This window comes from Myodes glareolus, chromosome 23, assembly GCF_982192425.1.
Source record: "Myodes glareolus chromosome 23, mMyoGla1.1, whole genome shotgun sequence".
Taxonomy (NCBI): Eukaryota; Metazoa; Chordata; class Mammalia; order Rodentia; family Cricetidae; genus Myodes; species Myodes glareolus.
The window spans coordinates 14757991-14782332 of NC_142048.1; the positions used below are offsets into that span (position 1 = coordinate 14757991).

The window sequence follows — 24342 nt, forward strand, 5'->3', positions numbered from 1 at the left end:
CCCCGGGGATCTAAATCACTCAAGCTGATAAATAAGATAAACCATGATAAGGTCATTTTTGTTACTTGTAATTCCTATTTTTTGCCTTTGTGTTATTATTATAAATAGTTTACAAACATTTTTATTATTTCCCAATTTCTTTCCTCCTCTAGCTCCTCTCATGCCCCATCCCAGTTCTCTCCCAAATTTATGGCGTCTTTTTATTTAATTGTATATTTTTTAAGTCTAGCAATAATAATAAGAGAGATCTGATTCACTCTTGGATTGGCTTTTTACTTGTATTGGTACGGGGAGGAATTATTTATTTGTTTATCTGCTATTATTAGTCCAATCCATCAATGTTGGAAAATTTTAATCACATCAAAGTTTTAAATAAAGTAAAATGTGTGAGTGTGTTGGCGAGTGTGAGCTCTCGTAGCCATGCCATGGAGGACATGTGGAGGTCAGAGGGCAACTTGGTGGAGTCAACTCTCTTCTGTGACCATGTGGGACCAACAGTCCAACTCAGGTCATCAGGCCTAGAACAAGCACCTTTACCTACTGAGTCACTCACTGGCCTTCAAATTAAAGTTTTAAAAACTGAGTTTCTGTTACGGTAGCTAATAATGATAGCAGTCTTGGCTAAAAGACATTCATGTGGTTTATTTTACATAAATTGTTGTTTTCAACCATGCACAGAAGAAAGCAATCGAAGAAGGTAGCCTTTAGTTAGAATGGAAGATAGAGTCAGGCAGAGGGAAGTAATTTGGTGCTGAATTGGGTGGACTTCCTCTGACAACCTAACACTTTCCAAGAAACCACTTCACAGAGTTTAAAACAGTCTGTTGTCCTCTGGTTTTATGAGCTGACTCTTGGAGCCCTGTCTGGGCTGCTGCCAGGTAGAGGTGAGGAGTTTAGTGAGCTGAAGGTTTGACTGAGTAAGGTTAGCTGGGGTCACCATGCCTGCCTGGCAGCTGTGTACCGGGCACTGTGAGGTGGAGGGCTAGCACTTGGCTTCTGTTTTGGGCTTTGGCATCTTAATGCTGTCAGGCCAGTTAATGGTTACACTTGACACTGTCCAACATTGATGGACAGGATCACCTGCTCCGGTCTTTAAAAAAAAAAGCACGCCAGCAAACTGTGATGCCCTAAGTCTTCAGTCCAAAACTACCATGCAGATTCCAGTCCCCTTGATCCAAGAAGTGAGACTTTTGCGAAGGATCCCACCTTAAACTTTCATTGTTTCCGCCTAAGTGAAAATTCCTGCCAAGAACTATTTCTCTGGGTTCTGGCTTTCCCTGATATGTTTATTTGATCTATTATTGCATCATCCAACACAATCAACACACATATTCAGCTCTACTGCAGCGGATGAACTCCTCTGCCTTGCTAGAGAATTTTGTTGTAGAATCTATGAAGTTCCTAGTCTGACCTCACTTATTCTTGGAGAAGTTAAAAGCGTAGGTGAAGTCTTCCATGGCACTTCTTGCTATCTGGAGCGTTGAGAACTGGAAAAACACCTCTGGAGGCCTGATCTTGATGTTTATGGTTCTTGCTACACATTATAATGTGATGGCAGTGCCTGTGGATGTTTATGGAGGGCTCAGAATGTGACAGGTAGATTGCTCAGTGCTTTGAATACATTAGTTTTCATGCTGTAGACACTATTAGAGATGAAGATGTGTGGGCTCTGAAAAGTGAAATAGCTCGACACAGGCCATAGATCTAATAAGCCATAGAGTTTAAACATCCAATCGGATGAATGTGGGAGCCTAAAGAGTTTCATGCTCAGTCCACTCCAGAGTTAGATCCAGCCAAAAGCCGACTCTTGATTTGAAAACTGGACGGTGACTTTCTTGGTGCAAGGCTATGTTCACCTTCACCTAGCATAAAAGAAAGGAAAGTGGAAATGATCTCTATCAGTGACATGAAGTGCTATGTAAATATTCCTGGCAGATAACACACAGTGAGGGACCCTGAGGACTCAGTCATCAGTATCAAAGTTCAGTGCCGTTGCAGATGATCTCAGACTTGAAGGGGTCAGGCTGTTATTTTATGTGAACATAGGCCACTGTGCCATAGGATTTGCCCTTGCGCTAAAGGAACCGTGCATGCTGCACATCGTAGATCTGCTTTAGTCTCTAAGAACACTGTGTCTCCATTACTTGGGATGTATCCTCCATTTCCTGGACATTGCAGCATTCCTTCCTGAATGGAGGATGGAGGTCATGGGACTCTGGAAGATAAAGACAAATACAAGGACCAGGAAGCTCTGAAGATAGAAGACTCTGAGTTCTTATTCAGGAGGTAAGCAATGGTTGATAACAGGAAGCTGTCTGATGGGGCTGTCTATGGGTCTGTTTCCAGGGACACAGCTTTTGTGATTCATTATTTCTGCTTGGATGAACCATTTGGTGATGCAGCTTCCCTTGAGCCACCCAGGCTTCTGGGAATAACCTTCACCTGATTTCCTGCAAGTAACCCCCATAAGCCCAGTAGTTCTTCAAGCTAGACTTGGGTAGAATAGTTTCTTTAATCTGTCATTAGGGCACCATCTGAGGTGAAAAGAAGTGTTTTCCACATCATGTCTGGAATAGTCCCACAGTAGGATAGAAATTCATGTCTCTGGACTCCTGAAAATCACCGCGTAGAGGGGGACACATCCATATGAGAGAACAGAACCAACCAAATGCAAGCTACTGCGTATTATGTCCTCTGTCCAAATGTTTGGCACATGTCCACACACCGACACCCTTCTGAGGACTTGGCTACTACCCTTGTTGACAAGTTGGTACCTCATTTCTGACTATTAGCTGGGGAAATGACTCAGGTGCCAGGCCTGTGGTGTCAGGAAAGATATGAGCATCAGATTAAAACAACAACAACAAGAAAAACAGATAAAAAACCAAACCAACCAAACAAATAAAACGGAAAAGCAACAAAACCTGGAATGGGCCATAAGTTATTTTGCTGTTTATGACATTAACTGCTGCCCCTATCAATGTTTGTAATATTAAATAATGTGGTATAAAGAGAAAAGCAAAACAAAGAAGAATGGAATGTGGCTCAAACCATTTTTCAATCCATAGCATCAATTCTTGCCTGTCACCTATGCCTGGTGTTGCGTGTGACAGCAGCCTTCACTGGGCCTTCTCAGATGCTGAAGTCTAGTCAGATGCTGGCTTCACCACCACCCCTCTATCCTTTGTAAAGAGAGGAGAATTCCATCACGAGACTGGCCTAAGTGCTAAGCAATACCAGGGCTTGCCGTGGGCCTTTACCCTGCAGTGACTATACAACTGGCCCAAATAAGGAAATGGCTGCATGAGTTATCTGGGTCTTATCACTCCTTGGATAACCTTTCTTGGAATATGCCCTTTTGAACCCTCTCACAGTTGTTAAAACTGCAGTATTTGTGACAGAAGTACGTTCTGACAGATAGGAGATGGAGAGACCTTTACTCTATCAAGTGAGATTCTGGGGGAAGATGAAGCATTCAAACAGTGGCAATATCCATAAAGGCCTGGCTTGAGAGCACAGGAATTACTAAGAAGGCTCAGTAATCCAGACTGCACCCCAGTAGGTCTACTGAAATGGGAAGTGTGTGTGTCTGTCTGTGTGTGTGTGTGTGTGTGTGTGTATGAAGAACTGCTTGGCAGGTGCTGTGACCTAGAACTGGAGCTGCCAGGAGAGAGGGAATGCAAGGAACCCACACTAAATCTCATACTCCTTGTCCTTCACTTTTTCCCGGGGCAAATTATTGACTGTGTCCACTTGGCAGTCACAGTGCAAGAGAGGCTGTTAAGGCCAAGCGATGAGGATTATGGCCTTGGACAGAGTGGAAAAGCAAGAAAGAATGGATCTCTATAGCAAAAGGAAAACCCCCAGCTCATGTCTGGATTCCTCTCCCAGGTCTGTCACCTAAAATGAAAAGTAGGGAATCCCTCAGAAGCGGATCATCATTGGAGGATTTTACTTTCATTCAGACACATCTCTACCAGGAAGAGAAAGGGGACCCATAGGAAGTTCATAGAAAACCACTAACAAGCAATTCTGTTGAAAGGTAAGAGCCAGGTAGCTCCAAGAACAAACCTATTCCAGAATCTTAAGCAGGACCATTCGACTCTAATTGATTTTGCTCTTGGATCATTATAATTAACCTACAAAGCTTCAGGATTGCACTGAATTAAAACAACTTTGACCGCAAAGCATGATTCACACCCATGTTAATCTGCTTTTTGTTACCCTAATAAACACTTGAGACAATAGCCTTATGGACAAGGTTTATTTCAGGTCACTGTGGGTTTTAGTCCATGATAGAGTCATCCTCTGCTTCATGGAATGCTGACACTATGGCAGGAGTGTGGAGCTGAGGGAAGCCACTTACCTCAATCCAGAGAGAACAGAGAGAATGGGGTTAGGGCTCAACTATCCACTTCAGGTCCTAACTCCAAAGACTCAATGACATCTGATGAAGTTATACCTCTTGGAGGCCTTGCTACCTCCCAATAGCACCAACTTGAGTTTTGATACATGGGGTTCTGGGGACAGGTGTCTTCTGAACTATATTAGCATGCATTGCCTCCAAGAGAGGAGAAGATGTTCTACCTAATGATTTAGTTTAATTAGAGGGGTCATTAACACATATGGAGCTCAAAGTGGACCCCTCTTCCAAATCTGCCTTCATAGAGAGATACTGATGGGGTAAGTTTGTCTCAGACTAAGAGAAGAAATGAAGACTTGTAACAGAGAATCATGAGAGAGAACCATTTCCTCATGGTTTTCAGCATCCATGACATTTCTCCCGTGTTCAGTGCTTCTGAAAAGTAGATTGTTCCCAAAGAAGTTTTAAGAAGTTAGGGTAGTGCTAGGGGTATAGCTTAGTTTAGGTTTTAGCATTTGCCTAGTATAGGTAGCGCTGGGGGTGTAGTTCAGAGATAGAGTACTCACACAACATAGCTAGAACTAGGGGTGTAGCTCAGTGATGGGGTACTTACTTAGTATAAGCTGAACTAGGGGTGTAGTTCAGAGATAGAGCACCCACACAGCATTAGCTAGAATTAGGGGTGTAGCTCAGTGATGGGGTGTTTACTTAGTATAAGCTGAACTAAGGGTGTAGTTCAGAGATAGAGCATTAGCTAGAACTAGGGGTGTAGCTCAGTGATGGGGTGTTTACTTAGTATAAGCTGAACTAGGGGTGTAGTTCAGAGATAGAGCACTCATGTAGCATAAGCACGCTGGGGCTACAGTTCAATGATAGAGCATCAATCTATAATACATGGAATGAAGCTCCGTGTTCAATCTGCAGCATCACCCCCAAATCATGAGAGCAACTGGTTGAAGTGATTCCTTGATATTACCAATAGATTTAAAAACAAAGATCAAAACAAAGATTAAAATGGAGCCATTCATCACCCCTATTACTGATTTCTCACTACCCTGACTAAATTATCCCAGGTTTGGATAAAATAAAGAGGCTTATTTTGGCTCATAGTGCATGGTCTACACTGGTAATGGAGGTGGGAGGTCAGCGGGCTACACAGGTAATTGTTATAAAGCCTCAGATAGTGAGGTTAGCTTTTAGATAGACTTCAGCAACCAGGCAAGCATGAACTGGTTCCCACCAGAGAGAACGCTGACTTGTATCACACGCAGACATGGCAGACTGGCAGTCTATGGTGGAGAAGATGTGGTCCATCCTGCATTCGAATGGCACACACTGTGCATGTTTTTATGTTTTATGTGTTCTGAAGTTTCTCAATTTACTACTAATTTCTTCCAACAAGTCTCATGTTTTCTTTATTTATCTTACTACTCTATGTCTGGTTGATTCTGCAGCTCTATTTTTAAATTATTCATTTCTTATTCAATCATTTCTAATTGTTCACTCCATTTTTCCCGAGCTAAAAATTCTGGAGGCAGCATTTATTTTTATTTCTGGAGACTTACTGGGTCTTTTCCATATTCATGATTCTTTCACATCTGTGCTGTATTATTTGACTTTATAAAGTAGATACTTGGGGCTGGAGAGATGGCTCAGAGGCTAAGAGCACTTGTTTCTATTGTAGAGGACCGGGGTTCATTTCTTAGAATCCACACAGTAGCTCCCAGCCACCCGTAACTCCTATTCCAGGGGATTCAACACCCTCTCCTGACCTCTGTGGGCACTAGGCATGCAAGCGGTGCATTTACCTGCAAGTGAAAATGCTCCTATGCATAAAATAAAAGTTTAAAAGCAAACATTTCTTCACAGTCATTTGATATTTTAGATAGGATCCTCTAAAAGTCCTTCTCTTAAGCTAAATAAGAAGGTGAACCTGTTGAAAATCATGTAGCTATCTATCTGCCTGGAGATTGGAAATAGACAAGAGTCCCAGGTAACCTCGGGTGCATGGGGGGGGGGGTTGGGAGGGTTGTTGGAAGGGGAGAGGGTTAGAGAGAAGGGAGTAGTGGAGGAATGGGGAAAGCTAGGTGGACTGGGATGGGGGGAGGGAGGAAGGATGGATATGAGATCAGGGAAGAATATATCTCAACTAAGGGAGTCATTTTAGGGTTTACAGGAGACTTGATTATAAATGGGATCCCAGGTCCAAGGAGAGATCCCCAGACTGTTCTCTAGACAGAGGAGAAGGTGCCTGAACCGGCCTTAGCCTATAACCATACTGATGAAGATTTTGTTTATCACCATAGATCCTTCATCTGACGATGGATGGCGATACAGATGGAGACCCACATTGGAACACCGGACTGAGCCCCCCATGGTCCAAATGAGGGGCAGAAAAAGGAAGAACATGAAAAAAACTCAGGACCGTGAGGGGTGCGATTACCCACTGATACAAGGGGACTGATCTAATGAGAGTTCACCAAGGCCAGTTGGACTGGGACTGAACGAGCATGTCATCCAACCAGATTTTCTGAATGTGGCCAGATCTCTGAATGTGGCTGGTCCGGAGCCTTTCTGAAAAGCCACTGACAATGACACTGGGACTTGTTTCCTCTGCATATGCTGGATTTTTGGGATCCAGTCTGTTTGGATACTCACCTTCAGGGACCTGGAAGGAGTGGGGAGGAACTTGAACTTCCCACAGGGCTGGAAGCCCTGACTGCTCTTAGGGATGAAGAGGGAGGAGGAGGGGGAGAGGGGAGTTGGAGGGTGTTGGGAGGAGGGGCGGAAATGAAAACTGTCATAATTTAATAAACTTTAAAAAAAATAAAAGTCCTTCTCTTGTTGCTTTCTAATTTCTATTTTCCTTAGATTTCTTTACCTCTTATTCCATGGTGGTTGATTTCCTTGTGTCTTTGACATCTTAGATGGCGAGCTTTAGGTCTTTTCTTCTGTTGCTCTTCCCTCTTTTCTGGCTTCCTGGGGACATAGAAGAGATGCTGACAGGAGTCTGTAAGCCTCTTCTCCCAGCATACAACAGGTGCTTTCTACTGCCAGTGCCTGGCCTGGAGCTGCTCAGTGATGCAGTTAGCTCAATTCTTTGCATTTTGTTTTTGAGATTGTTATATATTTAGTATTTCTTCTTTCCCTTTTCTCCCTCCAAAACTTCCCATATATGTCTCTCTATGCTCCTTCAAATCCAATTCATGACCCCTTTTATTATCAATTGCTATCACATGCATATATACATATACATATATTCCTAACTGTAACCTGCTCAGTGGTATAATGCTATTTGTATGGATGGCCCCTATAGGTTCATGTATCTGAGTGCTTGGTCATTAGAGAGAGGTGCTATTTGACATGGATTAGGAGGTGTGACCTTGTTAGAGCAGTTGTGTCCTTGTGGGAGGGAGTGTGTCAGTGTAGCCGGGCTTTGGGGTTTCAAATGCTCAAGACAAGCCCAGTGTCTCTCTCTTCCTGCTGACTGCAGATCTGAATGGAGAACTCTAAAGTTACGTCTCCAGCATTGTGCCTGCCTGCCTGCCGGCCACAGTTCTTCCTCTAGGATAACAATGGACTAAGCCTCTGAAGGTATAAGTCAACCACATTTAATTACTTTCCTTTATAAAAGTTGCCATGGTCATGGTGTCTCTTTCAAGCAATATAACACTGACTAAGACAGTATTAGATAGCCAAGTGGTGTCCTCTTCTCTGGAGAAGAGCACTTTTTCTGCTCCCAGCTTTCCACAGTTGCCCACAGGTCTTTTGTGTAGGGTTGAGGCCTCACGTGCTTTTCCTTGTCCATTTAGGCATGTCTATTGACGTCATCCTTGTTTAGCTTATATTTAGTCAGTCCTGTTGAAGAGACTTTGTGGGTGTAGCTTCTGACACTTCCAGGAGACACAGCTCACAGCAGATCCCTGAGCCTTAGGTGCAGGACTTGTTTTGCAGATGCATCTGTTGAGACTGGGTTTATTTTTTACCCACTTTTGGCAAGAGGCCTCGATCCTGGGGAGGTGGTCCTAGCCACTTATAACCTTTCTTCACAGAAAAAGAATCTCAGTTGCAGACTTCCAGTCCTTTCCTATGGTCATTTTGACCCTTGCTTCTTCCTGATTTTGGAAACATGTCTTACAGGAGTTGAAATGCCAGAGGTTGCTGCTTAGAACCACAGGTATGTTTTCATACCTTGTAGATTCTGGTTCCATAAGTTCCAAAATTATTATTTTTTTAAACTCAGTTTTGCCTTTTTTATATCTTATAAATATTTAGTGTCTTGTTCTTGAAATGAAGATGGAAGAAATAATGGGTAAGTTTTTTGCATGAAATTAATTCTAGAATCTAAAAAGAAGCTTTTAGTACCCACATATATATATGCATGAATATGTAATGATTTGTGGATAATTTTGTACATATGATGATAATTTCCCAAATATAGAAATGAATTGCATACTCCTCCTCCTTTTCAAAAAGTATGATGTATTCTGTGACAACTTTTTCTATTAATGCATATGATCCATGCACATGCACCCCCTCCTACAGTCCTTCTGATTAGCTTTACCTCACCCTCACTTATTCCCGTCCCATTCCCATCACTCAGCTCTCTCTCCTTACAGATCTCCCTCAGCTTTCCTGTCATTTTGTTTTGCTGTTGTTTTGTGACCCATTGAGTTTAGTGGAGGCCAACTATATACACAGGTGTGTGGAGCTATTCCCCGGAGCAGGGGGCATAACCAGGGGCTACATCTCTGAAGCCAGTGACTCCCCTCCACCCAGTATCCACCAGCAGCCAAAATTCCCCAGAGAAGGGTAGAGTCTTAGTGAGCACTTCACCTGTTTGTAACTAAATGTTGACATGCTCAGTCTTGTGCAATCCCAGTGGACAGAGCTATGCATTCGTGATTTCTCGGAAGATAGAGTTTTACATTCCTCCCCCTCATCTGACTTTTATATATTCTTTTCATTCACGCTTCTGTACTTTCCTGAGCCTTGAAGGGGTGATATAGATGTCCTGCTTAGAGCTGAATGCTCAGAAGTCGCTTGTCCTCCGCATCTTGAGCAACCGAGTCTGCATTTGCTATTCAGTATTATTCACAGTAAAAATAAGCTGATGACTGTGGCAAGCAACACTTGTTGGGCAGGCTCTCGTTGTGAGTCTACCAAGGAGTAACTTTTGAATAAAGATAGCTCATTACAAAATCAGCCTAACTGGACCAGATGGAAAATCTGCTGGTAGTAAGCAGAAGGATTAAAGGTCTAAAAATATAAGTTACCTACTAAAGTATTACAGACCTTTATAGGGTTAATGTTAAACAACAGTATGTTTAAAAGGCAACAGACCACACAGCAATGCCTATATCAAATCTAGTGGAAAGATAGAAAGGGAAAACAGAAACAGAAGACTGCCATCTTCAAATGAAGTAAGAGAGGCTCTACTGCGATTGTATTGAGCACACAATTTTCAAACTCCCTTGTGTTTTTGAAATATCAGGCCATTTGCTACCCTTGATTTTCTACTAACAACTGTAATATATGCATAGCCCTGAGCCTGATAGTTAGACCATTGCACGTTCATAGAAAAAAAAAAGTAGGCCTGGATGAGTTACTGCTATAGCCTGGTGTAAGGGAGCAAAGACTGGTTTAAAGAACTCTGGAGTAGTATTGGTGCAGCATGGTTTTCAGCTAGAAGAGGGCTTTCTATTTACATGTGGTCAACGACAGGGAAAATTACTGAAAACAATGATTATAGTCAACTGGAATAAGCCAAGAAGAGACTTGTGTCCATAATGATGAAACCAAACTACTCAGAAGGTATTTGTATGTTAACCCAATTTAATTTGCTTTAGCAGAAGAAAACATAGTGTATGGATTAGGAGAGTTTTACAATGCATTTGAAAGAATAACTTAAGGTGTTATTATTTTTATAAAAGATCTGACCTAGTCTTGTGGATTGGCAGTATTTGACTGAGGGTTTTGAGCCTTCTCTGGGAAGACTGGTTGGTTAAATAGGACAAGAACTAAACACTGGAATATGTCATTAAAAAGAGAAGCTTTTAGCATTATAGGCAAAAGTATGCATGGTGAATTATATTACTGAAAATTAATAAGAGGGTGCTTTGTATTTTGTTCATGCCTCCTCAGTCAGTTTGCGTGGAGTCAAAAGTAGAAACTGTAATTGAGAATGAAACATTAATCTCTGTGAATAGATTGAATCTAAATTGCAGTGCACTAGATTGAACCATCAGAAAATGTCTTCATCATATGGGGCATTAGGGGCCTGACTCAACAGCAGTTGGGTGTGTGGTCAATGACACAACAGCTTCACCAACATACTATGCTGGTTTCCAGGTTTGACTGGAAGGTTATGGGGGTTCTTTTCTTTCCAAGAGTTTTATACTATGATCTTGTCTGTCCACGTTTTGTTCATAAGTGCATATAATACATGTGCCTGGGTGACTGGATCTGGCGGTGGAGCTCTTGTCCTTCATAGCTTGTGATGTCATCTGCAAAGTACGCCTTGAAGAATGGCTCTGTGTGGGACTTCTCTTGAGATGGATGAGGCTTTCAGTTTGGGCTCAGCTGGATTCTGTGCTGTGGGACAATGGAGGTAATTTGTTACACATAAATAGGTGTGGTAGATGCGTAAGAGGAAGGCTTAGATGATTATATGAGGTGGAAAAGTTATATGTTTAGGGAAGCAACTTATTGAAACAAAGTGACTTATTGAAACAAAGGGTATATTTATAGTAACTGATCCCAAAGTTCATTTACCTCATTCAGTCTGTTCAAGAATGTCTTTTCTGGTCTTAATCCACCATTTCCATTTTTTACTTTGTGTACATCTTTCCCCTCTTTCTTTGGAGAGAGGGTCTCATGTAATCTATTCTGGACTGGCAACTATCTATGCAACTGAGGATGACTTTGAAGTTTTTATTCTCCTGTCTCTACCTCTCAAATCCTTGGACTGCAGGAGCACCACCATGCCTGACTACTCTGGGCAGGTCTGCCACAGTGACTGACATCCTGATCTAGGGCCCGTTTCCTCTCATATCCTGAAAACTCATTGAGGGCAGCCACTTTTCAGTCCTTTCCCGAACTCTTCTGCTTTGCTTAGTTACTGGAATACTTGAGGTATTTTATAAACACTTTTCCAGTAAATGAATCTAGGTAGTTTGTACTGTGGCATTTGCGTTACTTAGTTTTCTCATTACATAGAAAACCAGAAGCTTGAGAGAAAGTTGTCATAAGAGTCAGGACATCTTGGAAAGAGAAGTGTTGACTTTTGCTGACCTATGTAGATCTGTCTGCAAGACCTGGGATCCAAGGACCGGAAAGAATGTGGCAGACTACAGTGTAATGTTGTAGACAACTTTATTTCAGTTTCAATGTACTTATATGCTTCTTTTTATACATGAACTTGACAAAGAAAGCAATGATCCCAAGAAAGTTGTTTAAGTTTGGAAAAACATGATCAGAAGGACATGATCAGGAAACTATGTAAATAAATGTTAGTAAGCACATACTAAATATTTACAAGGAATCCCTTTCCCAGAACATTCTCAGGACTGACCAATTTAAGCACAATTGTCTGGCATGTACTATAGGCAATTTTCTCTGGGAAGGTAGAAGATCATATCCAGATTCAGAGTACATTGAGGACTGCACTCAGTATATCCTTTAACCCTTAGGATGGGTTCTATAGCTACATCCCAACATTCAACAAGAGCAAACATCTTGTAAACTGAATACAAATGTTTGTCATAGGAGGCAGGAGGTCCAAGAACAATAGGGGGAACAAAATGTACCTGAGGTAAAAGGTTCTCTGCCTTTATTCCTGGAACTCTCCTATAGTTCCCCAAACATCGTTAACCATGGGCCATTCCTTCGGGTGTGTTCTGAAATTGCTCCCTTTTAAATTGTTTAAAGCAAGAAGACCCAGTACAGTAATAGAACTGAGCATTCTTGGGCATTTGTTCTTGTTTGGAGTCATTGACATCCTAAGAGAAGCATGAAAAGACATGATGTGTGCAAGAGCACTGTGCATGATACTTTGTCACCAGGAACGAGAATCTATGCCTTGTAAGGCATCAGTGATCCTGTCTGTTATTCTTTGTCCTGAGAGTCTAGGCAACTGATTAAAAATGTCTGACATTGAGAGACAAATTCCCTTATGCATCTCTTGTACATAATATTTGATTATGGTCCAATTGTAAAAACAGGGGTTATGCGATATCTAGTAATGTTCCAATCACATCGAAGGGTTATTTTTGTGAATCTAATATCTGTAATTTAAAGTAGGTAAGGCAATAGCAAAAGTATCTCAAAAATATTTCCCTCCTTTTTACTTTTTAAAAATTGTTTCTTGGGGGCTGGTGAGATGGCTCAGTGGTTAAGAGCACTGACTGTTCCTCCAGAGGACCTGGGTTCAATTCCTAGCATCCACATGGCAGCTCACAGCTGTCTGTAAATCCTAGCATCCACATGGCAGCTCACAGCTGTCTGTAAATCCAGTTCAAGAGAATCTGACATCATTATACCAATATGCATGAAATAAAGTTAAATAAAAATTGTTTCTTAGGCTCTCTTCCCCCCCCTCCCTTCTGGAGCCACAAGATCTCCCCAGAGCTGCTCCCTTGCACGCTGGGCCTGGGCTGTGGGCTCAGTAGGGCAGGGGCAGTTCTGGTGCTTTGAGAGCCTGCCTGAGGACAGGCAAGCCCTGTCTCAGCTCAATCACATTCCTGGCCAGCAAGAGAGAGTGAACTTCTAGCAGACACCCATTGGAGGAGGGGTGAGTTTTCTCCTGGCCCGAGGGCTTCGGCTAGGAGGAATTCAGTCTTTCCCTGCCCCCCTCGACAATCTGGTCACCAGGCAGAGGCGACTCTTCCCTGAGGAGCTCTCCTGAATCCTGTCCCAGCCTTTATCCAGGTACACCTTCCTCTCTTTCCCCCCTCCCCTCTGGAGCCACAAGATCTCCCCAGAGCTGCTCCCTTGCACGCTGGGCCTGGGCTGTGGGCTCAGTCCAGCAGGGGCAGTTCCTGTGTTTTGAGAGCCTGCCTGACGACAGGCAAGCCCTGTCTCAGCTCAATCACATTCCTGGCCAGCAAGAGAGAGTGAACTTCTAGCAGACACCCATTGGAGGAGGGGTGAGTTTTCTCCTGGTCCAAGGGCTTCGGCTAGGAGGAATTCAGACTTTCGTTGCCCCCCTTAACTTTCTGGTCACCCTGCAGTGGCGGCTCCTCCCTGCAGAGCTCTCCAGTCCCAGCCTTTATTCAGACACACCTTCCTCTCTTCCTCCCTTCCCTCTGGGGCCACAAGATCTCCCCAGAGCAACTCCCTTACTCGCTGGGCCTGGGTTGTGAGTGCAACCCGGAAGGAGGGAGTGCCTGTGTTTCAATAGACTGCCTGAGGAAAGGTAGGCCTTCTGTCAGTGAAGTCCCTGCCCAACAAGGGAACCTGACCTGGTACTAGAAGATCCAATAGAGAGCATTTGAAGGAAGAGATGGGCAGACGCCAAGGCAAGAACTCCTCCAACAATCTAAAAAACAACATGAAAACACCAGATCCCAATGACCCTACAATAGAAGGACTTGAACCTCTTAATCCAGAAGAAGCGGAAAAAATGCCATTATGAAAGCAATAGAGTCCCTTAAACAGGATATGAATAACTCCCTTAAAGAACTGGATGAGAAGTATAAAAAAAAGATTGAAGAAATGAGTAAAGAAATGGATGAGAAATATAACAAAAAGATCGAAGAAATGAGTAAATCCATGAATGATACACTGGGAAACCAAGAAAAAACAATCAAACAGGTAATGGAAACAGTTCAAGAATTGAAAATTGAAATGGAGGCAATGAAGAAAACACAAAACGAGGGCCGGCTGGATATGGAAAATCTAGGTAAACGAACAGAGACTACAGAATCAAGCATAACCAATAGGATACAAGAGATGGAAGAATGAATCTCAGAGTCTGAAGATACCATAGAGAAAATAAATGCTCTGATCAAAGAAAACAGCAAATCCAACAAATTCTCATCACAAAACATTCAAGAAATCTGGAACACAATAAAAAAACCAAATCTAAGAATAATAGGGATTGAAGAAGGAGAAGAACTGCAGATCAAAGGCCCAGAAAATATATTCAACAAAATTATAGAAGAAAACTTTCCCAACCTAAAGAATGATATTCCTATGAAGGTTCAAGAAGCATTCAGAACACCGAATAGGCTTGATCAAAAAAAAAAACATCCCCTCGCCATATAATAATCAAAACACAAAACATACAGATTAAAGAAAGAATATTAAGAACTGCAAAGGAAAAAGGGCAAGTAACTTATAAAGGTAAACCTATCAGACTTACACCGGACTTCTCTATGGAAACCATGAAAGCCAGAAGTTCCTGGATAGAGGTACTGCAGAAACTAAGAGACCATGGTTGCAAACCAAGACTACTATACCCAGCCAAGCTATCGTTTACTATCAATGGAGAAAACAAAATATTCCAGGATAAGAACAAATTTAAACAATTCGTAGCCACAAACCCAGCCTTACAGAAAGTAATAGAAGGAAAATCGCAACCCAAGGAATCCAACATTGCCAGCACTGCTTACAATAACTCAGACATCTAGCGACTCTTCATGAGCTTAACTCAACGAAGGGACACATACAAACTCTATTAATCAAGCAAACAAAAAATAATAATAACCGGAGTCAACAACCACTGGTCATTAATATCACTTAATATTAATGGACTCAATTCACCTATAACAAGGCACAGACTAAGAGACTGGATACGAAAACAGGATCCAACATTCTGTTGTTTACAAGAAACACACCTCAACCACAAAGACAGACATCTACTCAGAGTAAAGGGTTGGGAAAAGGTTTTTCAAGCAAACAGACCTAAGAAACAAGCGGGTGTGGCCATTCTAATTTCCAACAAAATTGACTTCAAACTAAAATCAATCAGAAGAGATGGAGATGGACATTTTATACTCATAACAGGAACAATTCATCAGGAGGAAGTCTCAATCCTGAATATCTATGCCCCTAATATAAAGCCTCCTACTTATGTAAAAGAAACTCTTCTAGAACTCAAGGCAGTCATCAAACCACACACACTAATAGTAGGAGACTTCAACACTCCTTTCTCACCAATGGACAGGTCAATCAGACAGAAACCTAACAGAGAAATAAGAGAATTATTGGAGGTATTGAATCAAATGGACTTAACAGACATCTATAGAACATTCCACCCAAATAGGAAAGAATATACCTTCTTCTCTGCAGCTCATGGAACCTTCTCGAAAATTGACCACATACTGGGTAACAAAGCAAACTTCCACAGATACAAAAAAATATTAGTAACCACCTGTGTCTTGTCAGATCACCATGGATTAAAGTTAGAATTCAAGAACAGTGTTACCCCCAGGAAGCCAACAAATTCATGGAAGTTGAACAGTCAACTACTGAATCACCCCTGGGTCAAGGAAGAAATTAAAGTCTTCCTTGAATTTAATGAAAATAGAGACACAACATACTCAAACCTATGGGACACTATGAAAGCAGTGCTAAGAGGAAAGTTCATAGCACTAAGTGCCCAATTAAAGAAAATGGAGAAAGCACACATTGGAGACTTAACAGCACACTTGAAAGCTCTAGGAAAAAAAGAAGCTAATTCACCCAGGAGGAATAGAAGACTGGAAATAATCAAACTGAGGGCTGAAATCAACAAAATAGAAACACAGAAAACAATCCAAAGAATCAATGAATCAAAAAGCTGGTTCTTGGAGAAAATCAACAAGATCGACAAGCCCCTATCCAAATTAATCAAACGGCAGAGAGAGAACATGGAAATTAATAAGATCAGAAATGAAAAGGGGGACATAACCACAGACGCAGAGGAAATTCAGAGAATCATTAGATCTTACTACGAAAATTTATATGCCACAAAGTTGGAAAATGTAAAAGAAATGGACATTTTTTTAGATAAGTACCATATATCAAAGTTGAACCAAGACCAGGTGAACAATCTAAATAGACCTGTCAGTCGTGAAGAATTAGAAGCTGTTATTAAAAATCTCCCTACCAAAAAAAGCCCAGGACCAGATGGTTTCAATGCAGAATTCTACTGGAACTTCCAGGAAGAGCTAATACCTATACTCCTTAATGTATTTCACATTATAGAAACAGAATAATCATTGCCAAACTCTTTTTATGAAGCTACAGTTACCCTAATACCAAAACCACACAAAGACACAACCAAGAAAGAGAATTACAGGCCAATCTCACTCATGAACATAGACGCGAAAATTCTCAATAAAATACTGGCAAACCGAATCCAAGAGCACATTAGAAAAATTATCCATTATGATCAAGTCGGCTTCATTCTAGAGATGCAGGGCTGGTTCAACATACGCAAATCTATCAATGTAATCCATCATATAAATAAACTGAAAGAAAAAAACCATATGATCATCTCACTAGATGCTGAAAAAGCATTTGACAAAATTCAACACCCATTTATGATAAAGGTGTTGGAGAGACTGGGGATACAAGGATCATACCTAAATATAATAAAAGCAATATACAGCAAGCCGTCAGCTAACATCAAATTGAATGGAGAGAAACTCAAAGCCTTTCCACTAAAATCAGGAACACGACAAGGCTGTCCACTCTCACCATTCCTCTTCAATATAGTGCTTGAAGTTCTAGCAATAGCAATAAGACAACATAAGGAGATCAAGGGGATTCGAATTGGAAAGGATGAAGTTAAACTTTTGTTATTTGCAGACGATATGATAGTGTACATAAGCGACCCCAAAAACTCTACCAAAGAACTCCTACAGTTGATAAACACCTTTAGTAATGTGGCAGGATACAAGATCAACTCCAAAAAATCGGTAGCCCTCCTATACACAAAGGATAAAGAAGCAGAGAGGGAAATCAGAGAAACATCACCTTTCATGATAGTCACAAATAGCATAAAATATCTTGGGGCAACTCTAACCAAGGAAGTGAAAGACCTATTTGACAAGAACTTTAAGTCCTTGAAGAAAGAAATTGAGGAGGATACCAGAAAATGGAAAGACCTTCCCTGCTCTTGGATTGGGAGAATCAACATAGTAAAAATGGCAATTCTACCAAAAGCAATCTATAGATTCAATGCAATTCCCATCAAAATCCCATCAAACTTCTTCACAGACCTTGAGAGAACAATAATCAAGTTTATATGGAAAAACAAAAAACCCAGGATAGCCAAAACAATCTTATACAATAAAGGAACTTCTGGAGGCATTACCATCCCTGACTTCAAACTCTATTACAGAGCAACAGTATTGAAAACAGCTTGGTATTGGCATAACAACAGAGAAGTCGACCTATGGAATCGAATAGAAGACCCGGGTATTAACCCACAAACTTATGAACACCTGATTTTTGACAAGGGAGCTAAAGCTATACAATGGAAGAAGGATAGCATCTTTAACAAATGGTGCTGGTATAACTGGATGTCAACCTGTAGAAGAATGAAAATAGATCCATATCTATCACCATGCACAAAACTCAGGTCCAAATGGATTAAAGACATCAACATTAATCCGACCACTTTGAACCTGATAGAAGAGAAAGTGGGAAGTAGTCTACAAGATATAGACACAGGAGACCACTTCCTAAGCAGAACTCCAGGAGCACAGACAATAAGAGAAACAATAAATAAATGGGACCTACTGAAACTGAGAAGCTTCTGTAAAGCAAAGGACACTGTCAGTAAGACAAAAAGGCTACCTTCTGACTGGGAAAAGATCTTCACAAACCCCTCAACAGACAAAGGTCTGATCTCCAAAATATACAAAGAACTCAAGAAACTAGACACTAAAACTCTAATTAACCCAATTAAAAAATGGGGTACTGAACTGAACAGAGAATTCACAACAGATGAACTTCGAATGGCTAAAAAGCACTTAAGGTCATGCTCAACCTCCTTAGCGATCAGGGAAATGCAAATCAAAACAACTTTGAGATACCATCTTACACCTGTCAGAATAGCCAAACTCAAAAACACCAATGATAGCCTATGCTGGAGAGGATGTGGAATGAGGGGAACACTCATCCATTGTTGGTGGGAATGCACTTGTACAGCCACTGTGGAAATCAGTGTGGCGGTTTCTCAGGAAACTGGGAGTCAACTTCCCTCAGGACCCAGCAATTCCACTCTTGGGAATATACCCTAGAGATGCCCTAACATACTACAAAAGCATTTGTTCAACTATGTTCATAGCAGCACTATTTGTAATAGACAGAACCTGGAAACAACCTAGGTGCCCCTCAATAGAAGAATGGTTAAAAAAGGTGTGGAACATATACACATTAGAGTTTTACTCAGTGATAAAAAACAATGACATCTTGAATTTTGCATGCAAATGGATGGAAATAGAAAACGCTTTGCTGAGTGAGGTAAGCCAGACCCAAAAAAAGGAATATGGTATGTATTCACTCATAAGTGGGTTCTAGCCATAATCAAAGGTCTTTGAGCCTATTATATTGTGATTAGAGAAGCTAAATAAGAAGGTGAACCTGACAAAAATGATGTAGCTATCCTCCTGGAGATTGGAAATAGACAAGAGTGCCAGGTAACCTCGGGTGCATGAGGGGTTGGGGGGCTGTTGGAAGGGGAGAGGGTTAGAGAGAAGAGAGTAGGGGAGGAATGGGGAAAGATCGGGGGACTGGGATGGGGGGGAGGGAGGAAGGATGGATATGGGATCAGGCAATTATATACCTCAACTAAGGGAGTCATTTTAGGGTTTACAAGACACTTGATTATAAAGGGGATCCCAGGTCCAAGGAGAGATCCCCAGATGGTTCTCTGGACAGAGGAGAGGGTGCGTGAACCGGCCTTGGCCCACAACCATACTGATGAATATTTTGCATATCACCATAGAACCCTCATATGGCGTTGGATGGAGATGGAGGTGGAGACCCACGTTAGAACACTGGACCTAGCTCCCTAGGTCCAAATGAGAGGCAGAAGGAAAGAGAACGTGAGCAAAGAAGGCAAGGGCAGAGGAAACTTTCATCCGACGTTGGATGGCGATACAGACGGAGACCCATATTTGAGCACCGGACTGAGCACTCCACGGTCCAAATGAGGAGCAGAAGGATGAAGAAAATGAAAAAAGAAATCAGGACTGCGAGGGATGCGAGCACCCACTGATACAAGGGGACTGATATAATGAGAGTTCACCAAGGCCATTTGGACTGGGACTGAACGAGGACGTTATCCAACCAGATCCTCTGAATGTGGCTGGCCCGGAGTCTTTCTGAAAAGCCATTGACAATGACACTGGGACTTGCTTCCTCTGCATATACTGGATTTTGGCGATCCAGTCTGTTTGGATTCTCACCTTCCCTGGACCTGGAGGGAGGGGGGAGGAACTTGAACTTCCCACAGGGCAGGAAACCCTGACTGCTTAAGGGATGGAGAGGGAGGAGGAGAGGGGGGGCAGTGGGAGGGTGTTGGGAGGAGGGGCTGAAATGGAAACTTTTATAATTTAATAAAAAAAAACCAAAAAAACCCCCAAAAAATTGTTTCTTAGGGCAGAATGAATACATTCTATAAAGGCTTGACCCTGTGGGTTGTAAGGGATTCCAGTGATATATTGAATTTGCCATTCATAACAGAAGTTCTTGAAAATTTTGTTAGTGATATCAGGACCATTATCTGTTTTTAGCCGCGTGGGAATACCCATAGCAGTGAGTGTCTGCAGTAGGGCAGTGCTGGGGTGACATCTGTCATGGTCCAGCCTTAACCATGAAGGTTCACACATTTCAGGGTAGGGGCATGAGGATTAGAAATACTAGGCAGGAGGAACAGAGATGCAAAAGAAAAGCAACAGAGACACAGAATAGAACTGAGTGTGGGCAACCCAATGAATACTGAATTCATCTGTATTTATTTTCCAAATGCTTATATACCCCAATCCAAAAGTGGGGATTGGGGGAGAAAGCAAAAGACTGTTTTTACCACGATGCAAAGAACAAACAGACCAATTACCTGCTTCAATACCTGAAGCATCAAGGCACTATATCCTGACTTACGCATCCTGTTGTTTAGGCAGGACATGGAGCAACTACATCTTAGACCAAGCATCCTTTAGGTAGCCACTCCCTGGGTCAAACCTCCTGTCATATCCTTAAAGGAGCAGGAATAGGCTTGAATTCTCTGATCTTTGGTCAAGGTGGAATGAACCCACATCTGTGGGCTCCCACAGGGTAGGAGTAAGAGTTTTGAAGCAGAGCAATTTATCTAACTTTGAATGCTGAATCGTTAATATTTTATCATGCAAGACTTGAAAGTCAATACTTAAATTGTTATGTGGCCATCTTTGCTTGGGGAATAATATGATTCCCAGTGGGACTACCCAAGGTTTCAGAGTCAGGGACATAAACAGGAATGGTATTCTCTATACAAGGTTTTATTTTGGGCTACCAACCAGCTACGAAGTCATGACACAAAGACTTATTATTAGTTATGAATGCTTCGTGTTAGTTTAGGCGTGTTTCTTGGTAGCTCTTATAAACTAACCTGTTTCTCTTCATGTACATTGTTTACCTTTATTTCCTTCTGTATATCTTACCTTTACTGCTTCTTGTGTCTGTCTGGTGATTGCCTGACTTCTGGCCCCTCCCTTTCTTCCTCATTCTCTCCTCCTCTCCTCCTCCTTCTTCTTTCAAGCTTAGATTTCTTGTCCCACTTATTCCTTTTCCCCATCAAGTCCGTTTATGGCTCTCCTGCCTAGCTATTTGATATTCTGCCTTTTTAAAGACCAATTAGATGCCTTAGGCAGGCACGGTGAAACAAATGCAACATACCTTCACATAATTAAACAAATGGAGCATAAACAAATGTAACACGTCTTTACACAGTTAAATGATATTCCATAACAATTCTCTTCCTAGTTAACAGAGTAAAGCACACGAGGATCGGGCACATAAGCCTGATATGTCTCAGTTGTGGGAACAGATGCTGTCACCACACCCTTGCCGTGAGACATCACCAACTCTTTTTGCTCAGAGTCACTGTTAGTAAGCAAACCCTGTTATTCATGGCTCGATGACCCCATCACCCTATTTTATTCCTTTTCTTCAGGTATAAAGTGCAGTCACTCTGGAATCTCTTTGCCCATCTTCTATAGGCTGAGTCTTTTAGATATTTGCTTCGGCTTTTTAGCACTGTGGTGTCTGGGACAAAAACAGCCTCAGTTCCAGTGAATTTTGGGATTTGGGACTCTGAGTTGCTCAGACATATCGTTTTTTCAAAGAACCTTGACCTTGAATTTTTTCAGAGAGGCCCTAAAATGCTTTGCAGTGGTGAGGCCCTCCTTGACCAAGTTAAAAAAAAAATTAAGTTTATAAAATAGACAATAAAATACTATCCTATATCCCATCCTTTCTTTCTAAATAGCATTTAAGTTGTTCATTAGTTCTTTTGACAAAAGATTGATCCTGAGGGGTATATGTAACATCTATGATGTGAGTTATATCAGAATGTTGACAAAATTCCTAAAAAGGCTTGTCAGTGTATGCAGAAGTATTGTTACTTTTAGGTATTTTACAGGAGTGTAAAATAACAAAAGCCACTTCTAAGGCTCTAAAGTATGAACAAAATTTTTATGTCTTATTTTGAGAGGAATATGAATTTAAAGGGTTAATCTAAAATTTACTTTTCTAAGCAAACCGTTTAACATTTTTATTATTATTATTACTATTGCTATTTCAGAAAGCAGAATATTATCCATGTAGTATATAATAAAAGTAGGAACAGCACTTTAGCTCTATTTAAAGCAGTAGCAAGCAATACACTTTATAAAGATGGGCTGTTTGTCATTATTTATTTATCTATTTTTTCTTGCCGAATGACTGCAAACAGATGAAGCACTGTCTGCCCTTGGAGGGCCGTAGTCAGAGTTAACCTTTGAGTGTGGGAAGATCCAATATCACATTATAGAAGTGATTGTAATCATTAACATCTCCTTTCTTTTGAGAGGTAAAGCTGGAGGTCTGGCATGCAGCATTGACATTTTCATAAGGTACTTACTTAACAATAAGTATTTCGGTCTCCCGTCAACTGCCAGGCGACCGACCACCGGTAAAAGATGAGAAATAGAATCTTGATATGACACATCTGGCTCCTGTCTAATTTTTAGAGTTTTTTTTTCCAGACTCTTGTAACTTACGCCATGCTGGCAATGCCTCTCAGGAAGCGCAGCACCTCATCTTTCCCTCCCCCAATCTGTTCCAACCATCACTGTAGTCCTTAGGTGGAGGAGGATCTAATGTTTCAGGTAGGGGAGCAGGCGGTCAGGGGCGCTCATCTTTGAGCAGAGCCTACAATTTTACTTTTGATTTTGCTGCATTCAATCCCTTTGGACCTTGCACTAGAAAAGCTTCATTTCCAGTCAGGATTTTTTCTTGTGTCTCATTTTCTAGCTGATACTCATGTAAATAACATGCCACAGCCTTTCCTAAATATTTTTGTTTGCCCCTATTTATTGTTCGTATCAAGATACAGAAAGATGCCCATGTCGCCCAGAACTGTCCTGGAATACTTTCTTCTTGTCTATGGCTTTCGCTATGTTTTCTTTAACTTGATCTCATACTCCAGGGTCCAGAATGCCCTGTTCAGAAAACCAAGGGTTATTCTGTTATCAAATCCCAACATTCTTGTTTATTTATTTATTTATAGTTCAACAAATCCCAACATTCTTGCAACTGGGCTTCAGACATTGCAGCACCGCTCTTTATAGAGAAACGATGTACTAATTCAATATAGGGTGCTGGTTGCCTGCTTTTAGTCCCATATTAACCCCAGCTTACCTCCTTCTGTAGGGGTCCTCGTGTCCTCTTGTAGCTTTTCACTCAGGTGCCACTTTTAGACTTCTGGTTTGTTATGGATATTTTCTGTGAGACCTGGGATCTGAGGACATGGAAGAATGGGGCGCGCTACAGTCTAATGCTGTAGACAACCTTACCTCAGTTCCAGTGTACTTAATACATGAGAGAAACAAAGATAGCAATGATCCCCGGGAAGGCTGTTTGAGTTCAGGAAAACATGAGTATACAACAAAAACCAAACAACAACAACAAAAAGAAAAACAAAACCGTGGCGCTAAATGCCAGAAAGTACATGCTAAATATTAACAGAGCCACCCTTTCCCAGAACTTTCTCAGAACAGAGCATTTTAGACACAATGGCCTGACACATAGTAATGATTTTATCTGGGAAAGCATGGAAGCAAGGCAGAAGGCCATATCCAGATTCAGACACACTGAGGACAGCCCTCAGCATGTCCTCACACAGATTGGGTCCTATAGCTTTGTACTGATACCCAACAAGAATAAGCATCTTGTAAATAGAGTGTGAATGTTTGCCGTAGGAGGCAGGAAATCAAGTTCAGGAACAATCCAGAGAACCAAATGCAAATGTGCTAAAAAGACCTTTGCCTTTTCTTCTGGAGCTTTTCCACAGTCCCCCAGGGCACTGTTCATCATGGGCCTTGCCATTCAGGCTGACAATGCTTACCACAAGAGCAGCAGTCGATTTAAATAACCCAGTACCAGGCGTAAGAAACCTCCATTTGATCTGTTGGTTAGGGTAGTCCAAGTGACTCCTCAAGTGATATGAGCTGTTCGGTTGCCTCTCAGAGGTTGAAGAGATGTCCCCATTGTTGAAGGCACTACATCTTTCAGACACAGGATTCAGAAAATGTGAGCCAAACCTGATTGGAAAGTCTCCTGCCTGTGGTCTTGCTTTCATAGTTCCGGAAACTACCATGTACACTGCCAAGCAGGGAAAAAAAAATCAATAGTCCCATCCAGCTGTGGCAGCTATGAGCTATAACAATGACCAGAATGGCAAGATACCCATGAAGCTGAACTTGTGATTCATATCTTGGCAGTAACCAACTACTGTAGGCTGA

General features: G+C 41.6%; 3 long non-coding RNA genes across 3 annotated transcripts in view; 2 read left to right on the forward strand and 1 right to left on the reverse strand.

Annotated features, from left to right (window-relative positions):
* Nucleotides 1-622: 622 nt before the first annotated feature.
* LOC146890629 (uncharacterized) lies at nucleotides 623-23511 on the reverse strand. The gene is made up of 3 exons (XR_015736183.1): nucleotides 23240-23511; nucleotides 7245-7342; nucleotides 623-1862 (listed from the first exon to the last, which is right to left on the reverse strand). It is a non-coding gene; the product is annotated as an uncharacterized LOC146890629 (long non-coding RNA).
* On the forward strand, nucleotides 2051-6353 carry LOC148118310 (uncharacterized). The gene is made up of 3 exons (XR_015736188.1): nucleotides 2051-2286; nucleotides 3892-4042; nucleotides 6249-6353. It is a non-coding gene; the product is annotated as an uncharacterized LOC148118310 (long non-coding RNA).
* Nucleotides 8285-24342, forward strand: part of LOC146890628 (uncharacterized) — an 82930-nt gene continuing 66872 nt past the window's right edge. The window contains exons 1-2 of the long non-coding RNA XR_014998654.2: nucleotides 8285-8540; nucleotides 8639-8675. This is a non-coding gene — a long non-coding RNA (uncharacterized LOC146890628). The remainder of the gene's footprint in view (nucleotides 8541-8638; nucleotides 8676-24342) is intronic.